We start from the raw sequence: 9,017 nt of genomic DNA on the forward strand, positions 1-9,017 counted from the left end.
GGTGAGATCAGTTACTTTGTCCTGACAGGTAATATTTGTATCCATGGCTTGAACACAGCTATGGGGCAGTCTGGGAGTGTGTTAATCTGCTGGATCCCAATCTGAGTATCCATGAGTAGGGGTACTAGTCGTTAAGTTACTGGTGACTAGGTTATTGGTGAATGGTTTATTAGAGAGGTGTGTAGTTTATTGGTGGCCAGGTTATTAGTGAGGATTTTACTGTTGACCAGGTTATCACTGAGCAGTTTATTGCTGAGGAGGTTATCAGTGAGCAAATAATTGGTGAGCAGGTTATCAGTGAATGGTTATTGTTGGCCAGGTTATTGGTGAGTAAGTTATCAGTGAGTAGGCTATTGTTGACCAGTTTATAGGTGAGCAGGTTATTGTTGACCAGGTTATCAATGAGCAGGTTATTGGTGTGGTGATGCCACTTGAAGGCACTGTTCATGACTCCACCCATCACTTTGCTAATGGTTGGAGGGAAGCTGGTAATACTCTGATTGGCTGGGTTAGATCTCTGCTCCTGTTTAAGGATAGGAGGTAGTTGGGCAATTTTGAAAATTGCCGAGTAGATTACTGCATCAGGGCTACACTGGAGCAACTTTACTTGGGTGGTGGGGCACGGCCCTGCTGCTCAGCATGATAGCCGGGATGTTGTCAGGGCCCAGGGCCCAGGGCCATCACTCTGTCTAAGCCACTCAATTTCCTCTTAATGTTATATGTAGTGAGCCACATTGGCAGTCACAATGCGAAGCTTATAAGCAATATCGCCACATATTTAAAGATACTTATAGGCAGTCACAAACACATATTCAAGACTATTGACAGCCTGTCTCAATCACCTTTTAAGAACATCAATAGTCAGCCCTAATAATTTATTTAAGGATGACCATAAGTTGTATTGAATATATAGTTAATGGTGTCTTTCGTGAATCTGAGACTCTTATTTAATGATGTTCCTTGGTAGTCTCGATCACATTTAAGGATGTCTATTGAGTGTGCTAAACATATATTTAAGCCTTCTCACTGCCCATCAAACTCTGCCAAGGTCAGTGCTGGAGGACACTGGGTAGTTCAATCCCAACATAACTGCCAGGCCGCATCCCAAGGAATTTTGGAGTCATATATCAAGACAACTAGAAGTTGCCTCAAAGTATATTTAATGATGTCTATAGGTTGTGTCAAGCCTGTAATAAGAATTTCCCTCAGCTGTCAAGATTTTTGCAGGCAAATTCAAAGCATATTTAACAACGTCTATTATTTGTCTCACTTATTTAAGGACACACCCTGTCTCCAACAATTTCAGGCTATAAGCTGTTTCACCATATACTACAGGATTCCTGTAGGCTGTCTCAATGCAAATTTAAGGGTCTCTTTTTCACAAACACTAACATATTTAACAATGCCTATTACCTGTCTCAAAAACATATAGGCATTGTTCTATAGGTCTCTGCACTTCTCCATTTCTGGCCTCCCTGATTTCAATCATTAGCTCCTGTGCCTTCAGCTGCCTGGGACCTAAGCTCTGAAACTCCCGAAACCTCTCCTTCTTTCTCACCTCCTTCAAGATGCTCCTTAAACCCTCTCTCTTTGACCAAGATTTTGGTCACCCTGTGCTATTGTCACTCTTTGTGGTTCGATGTCAAATTTTGTTTGATAATGGCTAAATGCAGCACATTTAGGGGGATGGGGGCATGCGGGGAGCATTTTACTATATCAAAGGTGCTATGTAAATGCAAGTTGTTGTCTCAAAATATGTTTCAGGTTGCTTATAGGACCGTTCAAACATATTTAAGGATGCCTATTGCCTATCTTAAGCACATCACAAGGATTTATGGCTCAAAACAAGTTTAGCTTTGAGGATACCTAGAGATGGTTATTCAGTGCAAACAGTCACTCATATATGAGAGCCCCACATCCACTGACCTGGAACATATCTTCATTGTCCAACAACTAGTCAGGCTTCTCCATGGATCTCCACCTTGATGCGGTGGAAAGGCTTGTGGACTCTGATGGTCCCTTGAGTGATTTCGCTCCTGGTAGGGCCGACCATGGCGGCAACAGAAGGGGTGAGGGGCCAGACAAAGTGCGGTCCAAAAAGTCATCGATGGCAGAACATGCAAACAAAGGCTGAGAAGGTGGAAGGAGGCTACGGCTGCAAGGTGGTCCTGGTCATCGTGGTTTGACATGTCACTGAAACCTGATCACCAACCCGCCAAGACTGTGTGGACAAAGACAGTACCCCAAGCCCTCACATTAATCAAAATCATGTGCAGGCTTCTACCAAGTGCCATAAAAATGCCACTTTCTCCTGGCTGGGAACCACACCATGCAGGATCACCATCTTTGTGCTCAAAGGATGAAAACTCTAAATTTTGCAACTCAGAATGGTAGAATACGCATGGATAATCTCAAAAGTGACTGTCGGGAAAGAAGGACTGCGGTCATATCACGCGAATGATCAAGACTCCAAATTGACATCGCCACCCTCAGAATGACCCACCTTCCTGGGGAGGGGCAGCTGAAGGGCCAAGCAGGGAATACAACATCTACAAGAAAAGGCTGACAGTGACCCTCGTGTGCAGGGCATTGGTTTTGCCATCTGGAATAGAATCTTGGATGCACCGCTAGAATTTCCCAACTGTATAAATGAAAGACTCATGACACTTCACCCACAGCTCAGCTGTAACCAATACACCACCATCATCAGCACTTATGCCCATCCCTTGATTCCGATGAAGATGTTAAGGAAAAGTTCTATTCTGATCTTGATGAAGCCCTCACTGTCATCCTGAAAGAAGAAAAGATTATCCTTCTAGGGGACTTCGATGCCAGGGGTGGCAATGATTCCAATATCTGGGGCAGAACCAATGGGAAAAACAAGGTGGGAAAAGCCAATGCAAATGGTGTCCTCCTGCTGACAAAGTGAGCTCAGCATGGCCTCAGTATAACAAGCACCTTCCTCCACAGAAAAATAAATACAGAGCCACACAGAGGCATCCTAGGTTAAAGCACTGACGCCTCCTGGATTATGTGATTGTTCGAGTCAAAGGTCTAAGTGATGTATCAATTGACCCAAGCGGGGGACTGATGCCTGCTGAACAGATTGTAGACTTGTGCGATCAGTGATAAACATCCGCCGAGCACCAAGACATTGCAACACCCAGAGGTCCAAGAGAAAGAAAATCAATATTTCAGCCCTAAAGCAGCCCAACTGAAGAGACGAATTCCAACTGCCTGTCATGACCTATCTGGAAAATCTTCACACATCCAACTCAATTCCAGGGCAGTGGGATCAAGTTAAGTCAGCTGACTTCTGTGTCCAGACCATTGGGTTTGAACAGCGTCATCACCAAGACTGATCAGATGAAAACGATGCAGAAATATGTGACCTCCTGTAACAGAAACGTGCAGCCTTCATTGCCTGGCAGAACAGCCCAAGATCACAAGTCAAGAAGGCAGCATTCCAACAGCTCAAGGTCGATGCCCAAAGACAAATCCGGAAGATAAAGGACACGTGGTGAGAAGAGAAATCCCGAGAGATCCAATAATATGCTGACCATCATGACATGTGAAGCTTTTTTGAAGCCACCAGGACCATCTATAGACCAAGGTCAAATGGACAAAACTCCCTTCATTCACAGGATGGTGTTTCTCTTCTTGAGGATGACAACACATCTGTCAATGCTGGAAAGAACATTTTCAACAGCTCCTCAATGATGAATCCACAGTGGCAGCTGATACTCTCCAGGGTATCCCCCAGCACACTGTGGTAGAATCCATGGGTGAACCACCATTGATGCAAGAGCCGCAACAAGCAATCAAATGGGTGAAAAAGCCTGCGGCCCCGATGGTATTCCAGCTGAGCTCTTCAAAGCTGACAGATTTTTGCTCTCATCAGGATGCCATGCACTCATCCTACGGGTTTGGAAGGAAAAAGAACTCTTCCCCTCCCAAACTTGACAGTGGAAACTATTGAGGGATTTCCCTGTTGTCTACACCAGGGAAAATTGTGACATGCATTCTCCTGAATTGCTTACTTCCTGTGGCTGCAGAAATCCTCCCAGAGACACAGTGTGGCTTTAGAATTTCCAGAGGAACCTCTGACATGATTGCCAAGCAAATCCCAGGAAAATGTCGAGAACAACACCAGGATCTCTTCATTGCGTTCATCGACCTGACCAAAGCATTTGACTCAGTAAATCGCGAGGCTCTGTGGATTATGCTCCATATATTTGGATGTCCAAGAAACTTCACCACAATCCTGCAAGGCTGTGTGATAGCTCCCATACTATTTACAATCCAGCTGACAGTGACAATTCACTTCATCAAAGCTACTAATCTATGGTGTCAGTTTTAATGCCGTCTAGATAGAAAACTCTTTAACCTCAATTGCCTCTGTACCAAAACTAACTGACCACCATAGGTATATATGATCTGCAGTTTGCAGATAACTGCAGTGTCATTACCCACTCTGCAGCAGATTTGCCAGCCACTCTCGATCTCTTCAATTCTGCAATCAAGAAACTAGACCTCTCCTTAAACGTTGCCAAAACAAAACTCATATATCAACCTAGTCTGAGTCAGCCAAATATTCCACCTCCCATATATGTTGAAGGAGAGACTCTGGAATATGTTGAGACTTCCCATACCTTGGCAGCCACCTCTCTCAAAAGGTTGATTGACAAGGAGATCCAACACTGGATCAGCAGTGCCGGCTCAGCCTTGTACAAACTACAGCAGTGCATGTTTGATAACAAAGACCTCCGCAAGTCAACAAAAATCCTAGTGTACAGAGCAGTTGTTGTCACCACTCTCCTGTACTGCAGTGAGACCTAGACTGGATAACAGTGACACATAAGAGCCTTAGAGAAATCCTACCAGCAACGTCTCCACCGCATCCTCCGGCTTCAATGGGAGACCATCGAACAAACTCCCTTGTCCTTGAAGCCAGCCTCACAAGCACTCAAGCAAAGCTCCTAAAAAATCATCTTCAATGGACTGGATACTGTGTCCGGATGGCCAAGAAACACCTTCTCCACCAGGTCCTGTTTTCTCAACTCTCAAATGGCCAACGTTCCTGGGGAGGACAAAGAAAACGCTTCAAAGACACTCTGACGTTCTCCCCGATAGCATTGACATTAATGACTGGGAGGAGCCTGTTACCAATCCTTCAAAATGGCAACAACTTGTCCATCAAGCTGCATCCCACTTTGAGCCCCAACATCTTCATGATGAGGCAGATCGATGGCAGAGAAGGAAAGAAAAGGAAGCAAATCCTGCTCTCCTGATCACATGGGATGTCGTGCCCCACGTGCCCAAAGACCTGTGGGTCAGGAATCAGCCCATTCAGTCACATGAAGAACCTCTGCAGAAACTTGCGAACCTGAGTAGACAGGGACAGCCGATGATGATCTCGTCAGAAGATGGCATGATTCAGGAATCATAACGGTATGACCCCTTATTGTGTGCAGTGAAAATTGTGACCTTACACATGGACTGCATGTATTCTGGAAGGGGGAATTGATAATGACACTGATAAGATGGGTCCAAATATAAATCTGCGGATTGGTTTATGCTACATGAAATGCATGACTCAACTGAATTCATTCTATTTTATGTTGCTCCTCGTAACATAGAAAATAATAAAGTGTGTCACTGTTAATGGGCTAATCTCACTTTACAGGCTAACTTTCCCTGAAACTAGCTGGAACCAACCTTTAATCTTACAGAATATACATGATGATATTTCACCTTGAGGGCTCTCTGTCTCTCACTGGCTGATTAGTAATGCATCATTAAGAATATCTATAGATAATGAAACACATATTTAAAGATATCCTATAAGTTGTTTCAAACACAGATTGAAGGATGCCTATAGGCTCTTTCAAACAGGCCTTTAAAGCTCCTAATGTCTATCTAAATACATCTTCACGAATAGCTATGGACCATATCAACACGTCTTTAAGGATTGGCTATGCGAATGTATACTTAAAGCTTTTTGTAGGCATCTCGACGCATATTTAGCCATATCTATAAGCTGCCTCAATACATATTTGTGGATATCTTTAGGCAGTTCCAGCACATAGGATGCATGTAAGTTACCTCAAACACATGGGAATTATATTGTTTGTTTTAAGCACATCGTCAAAGGTATCTCTCAGTTGTTTCAACAGATGTTTGCAAGCTATTGTAAGCAAATATTTCAAAGGGGCAGAACTTTAGGTCCCGTGGGCCGGCGCCCGACCCGATTGGGCATAAAATCACACAAAGTGACGTCAGGCGACCGTCCCAATGTCATCACGCACTTGCGCGATATTTCACTCGGTGGGCACATACAGAAGTCGGAAGCGTGCCCGCCAACAATTAAGACAGCAATTCAGCCCAATTGTCTGCGATTTTTCATGGCCTGTCCCAACATTACAGTTGGCGGACGGGGCCAATCGACCGGGCGGCCTTTAAATTTTTCATCAAAACGCATACCAAGGGCAGGATGGAATCTCCATTCAGAAACAAAACTGAAATAAATATCTGGGGGCGGCTTTTTTATCAGCTGTGCTTTCAGGTGCTTGATTGTGATGCACGGACATTTTTGTTTGCAGCTTTTTTAGTGCTTCCTTTCATTATTTGTGGCTCTGCAGCTCCCTGAGGCCGCTGCCTGCCTTCAGGGAGCTCTCTGGAAGCGCTCACTCCCGCCCACAGTGACGTCATTGCCCACCCACTCCCTGCCCCCACCCCACCCCAGCAGCGCTGAGCTTTTGTTAACTGGCCAACCAGCGTCAAATCACAGTCAGCCACCCATTTCCCAGCTGCCCCTGGGCTTGCGCATCCGACAAGGGAAAAATTCAGCCCCATGTTTTTTAGCGGAAGAGTTAACGCACATTTAAGGATGGCTATGGCTATAATAATCCATACGTTTAGTTGCCTTAAACACAAATTTAAGAAAGATACATAGATTTCTAGATATTGAAGAAATCAAGAGGTATGCAGATGGTCCAGGAAAATAACGTTAAGGAGGAAGATCAGCCATGATCTTATTGAATAGCAGAGCAGGCTTGAAGGGCCGAATGGCCTACTCCTGCTCCTGCTCCAATGTGCCTTCAGACAAAGCACACATGACATGACATGAGCTATTGAGGTATGATGTCTACAGGCTATCTCGGATATATGGTTGCTGACAGGAAATCTCCAATACTTATTTGAGGGCATCTAAAACTGCCCTTAAATACGTCTCTTTACCATCTCAACATATTAAGGACTATGTCTAAACAATATCAGTGCACATGAAGGGCTTCTAATCTCTTTTTCAAACACGTGTTTAAGGGTGTTCAGAGACTGCCTCTCAGAGTTCTATAGGATGTTTCAACACATTAACCATGTTTCAGATATCAAATGTATTTGCTCAGGTTCATAAAGGTTCCGGGAGTAAATTGTACAGAACATTTTGTGAAAGGCTATATGTTAAATGCTGAAAGTTGAAAGTCCCTTTCAACAAAAAATTTTTCCAGTGATTCTATTTCATACTAAACTGCCTCAAGAAGGTAAAAGTGTCATTACGCTAGCTCAGTTTTAATTGTTGCCACTTAGGATTTGCTTTTGAACAAGGGCTGAGTGTGTAAAGAATTATGGCTAACTAAAGAGATTAATAGAGATATGAAATGGAGCAAACAGCATGCGTTTTATCTGAGGCCGATCATACAAGAAGCATATTGCAATAGGCTGGATGGCATAAATTAAATATTACAAGGGCTTAGTGAGGTATGACTTTTTAATCCGTCTGTAGTGTCTATTCCATTTTAAAATGAATTAAATATATAAATACTGCAGCCATGGTTAATCAGCAAGAACAGCAAAATGCTTTAATGCTCTAAGATAAGGCAGTGATGAATGGGAAGGTGTACGTTTATTATGAGTTTTAGCACACTAGGGACTGCTTTAGCATGATGTGAAGGCTGGTGCTAAAATGGACCTTTGAGTTTGTTAGATGACAGGTTAGTGTGTGTAATCTTAATTTTATGTTGTAATTTAACGATGCACTTTTCATTGTTGCCTGTGATTCTCTTCACTTGAAAGCATCAGCTCCAGGACAGAACAAAGGAGGCTTTATCAGCCTGAGAGAAATGGTGTTTCAATCAAGCATGGTAGAATGGGTGCACATTAATGAGAGCACACTTTTGTCCTGAACCCTAATGCATCCAGCAATGGAAAAAAACACGAGCCTGGAATTTCCACTTGGTCATGCTGGTTTCTTCATCACAATATCCCCAAACATTGGCACAACTGGTGCGAAAGGTGGCAGAATTTCAACACACTAATTGTGTTTAATCAGGTTTCCCCAATCTCGGGCAAAGGTTTTAAAAACATGGCAGCAGAAGTGGGTTCTGCCCACATAACTGGGCACACCCCAGAGTGAATTAATCAGCACTGAGGGTCGCTCCAGCTTTATGAGTATACAAAGAGGTTCGAAAATTCAACTGGATATTCCTCGGATGCAAAACCCCTAACAAGGCACACTAAAACTACAATGCCGCAGATGCCGGCATACTCTGTTTCTCTCTCCACAAATGCTGCCAGGCTTGCTGAGCTTGTCCAACACTTTCTATTTTTGTTACTAACCGGGAATGGCCAGAATTTTCCCATCAGCGATTTGGGGCGGGGCCCATTCACCAAGGGGAAAATGATGCAGAATGACATCAGGAGGAACCCCCGACGTCATCCCGGTCCCTTTAAATTTTTAGGAAGACGGGCAGAAAGTGAAATCAGCTGTTCGCCCACCGACATGTCAATGGCCAATTGAAGCCATTGACAGGGTACTTAAGATAATTAAAGACTTGCCCGTCCAACCTTAAGGCTGGCGGGCAGGCCAGGAGCCCCAGCGAGCTTCTGATAATACATGAAACTTCATCCACTGACAGGATGAGATTTCAAGTCAACTTTTTAAAAGTTTAATAAAGTTTTTATTAAAATGTCCCATCTCGTGTGACAGCACTTAGTCTCAGGGAACAGTGCGAGCATTT

The sequence above is a fragment of the Carcharodon carcharias genome, chromosome 2 (genome assembly GCF_017639515.1).
Source record: "Carcharodon carcharias isolate sCarCar2 chromosome 2, sCarCar2.pri, whole genome shotgun sequence".
NCBI lineage: Eukaryota > Metazoa > Chordata > Chondrichthyes > Lamniformes > Lamnidae > Carcharodon > Carcharodon carcharias.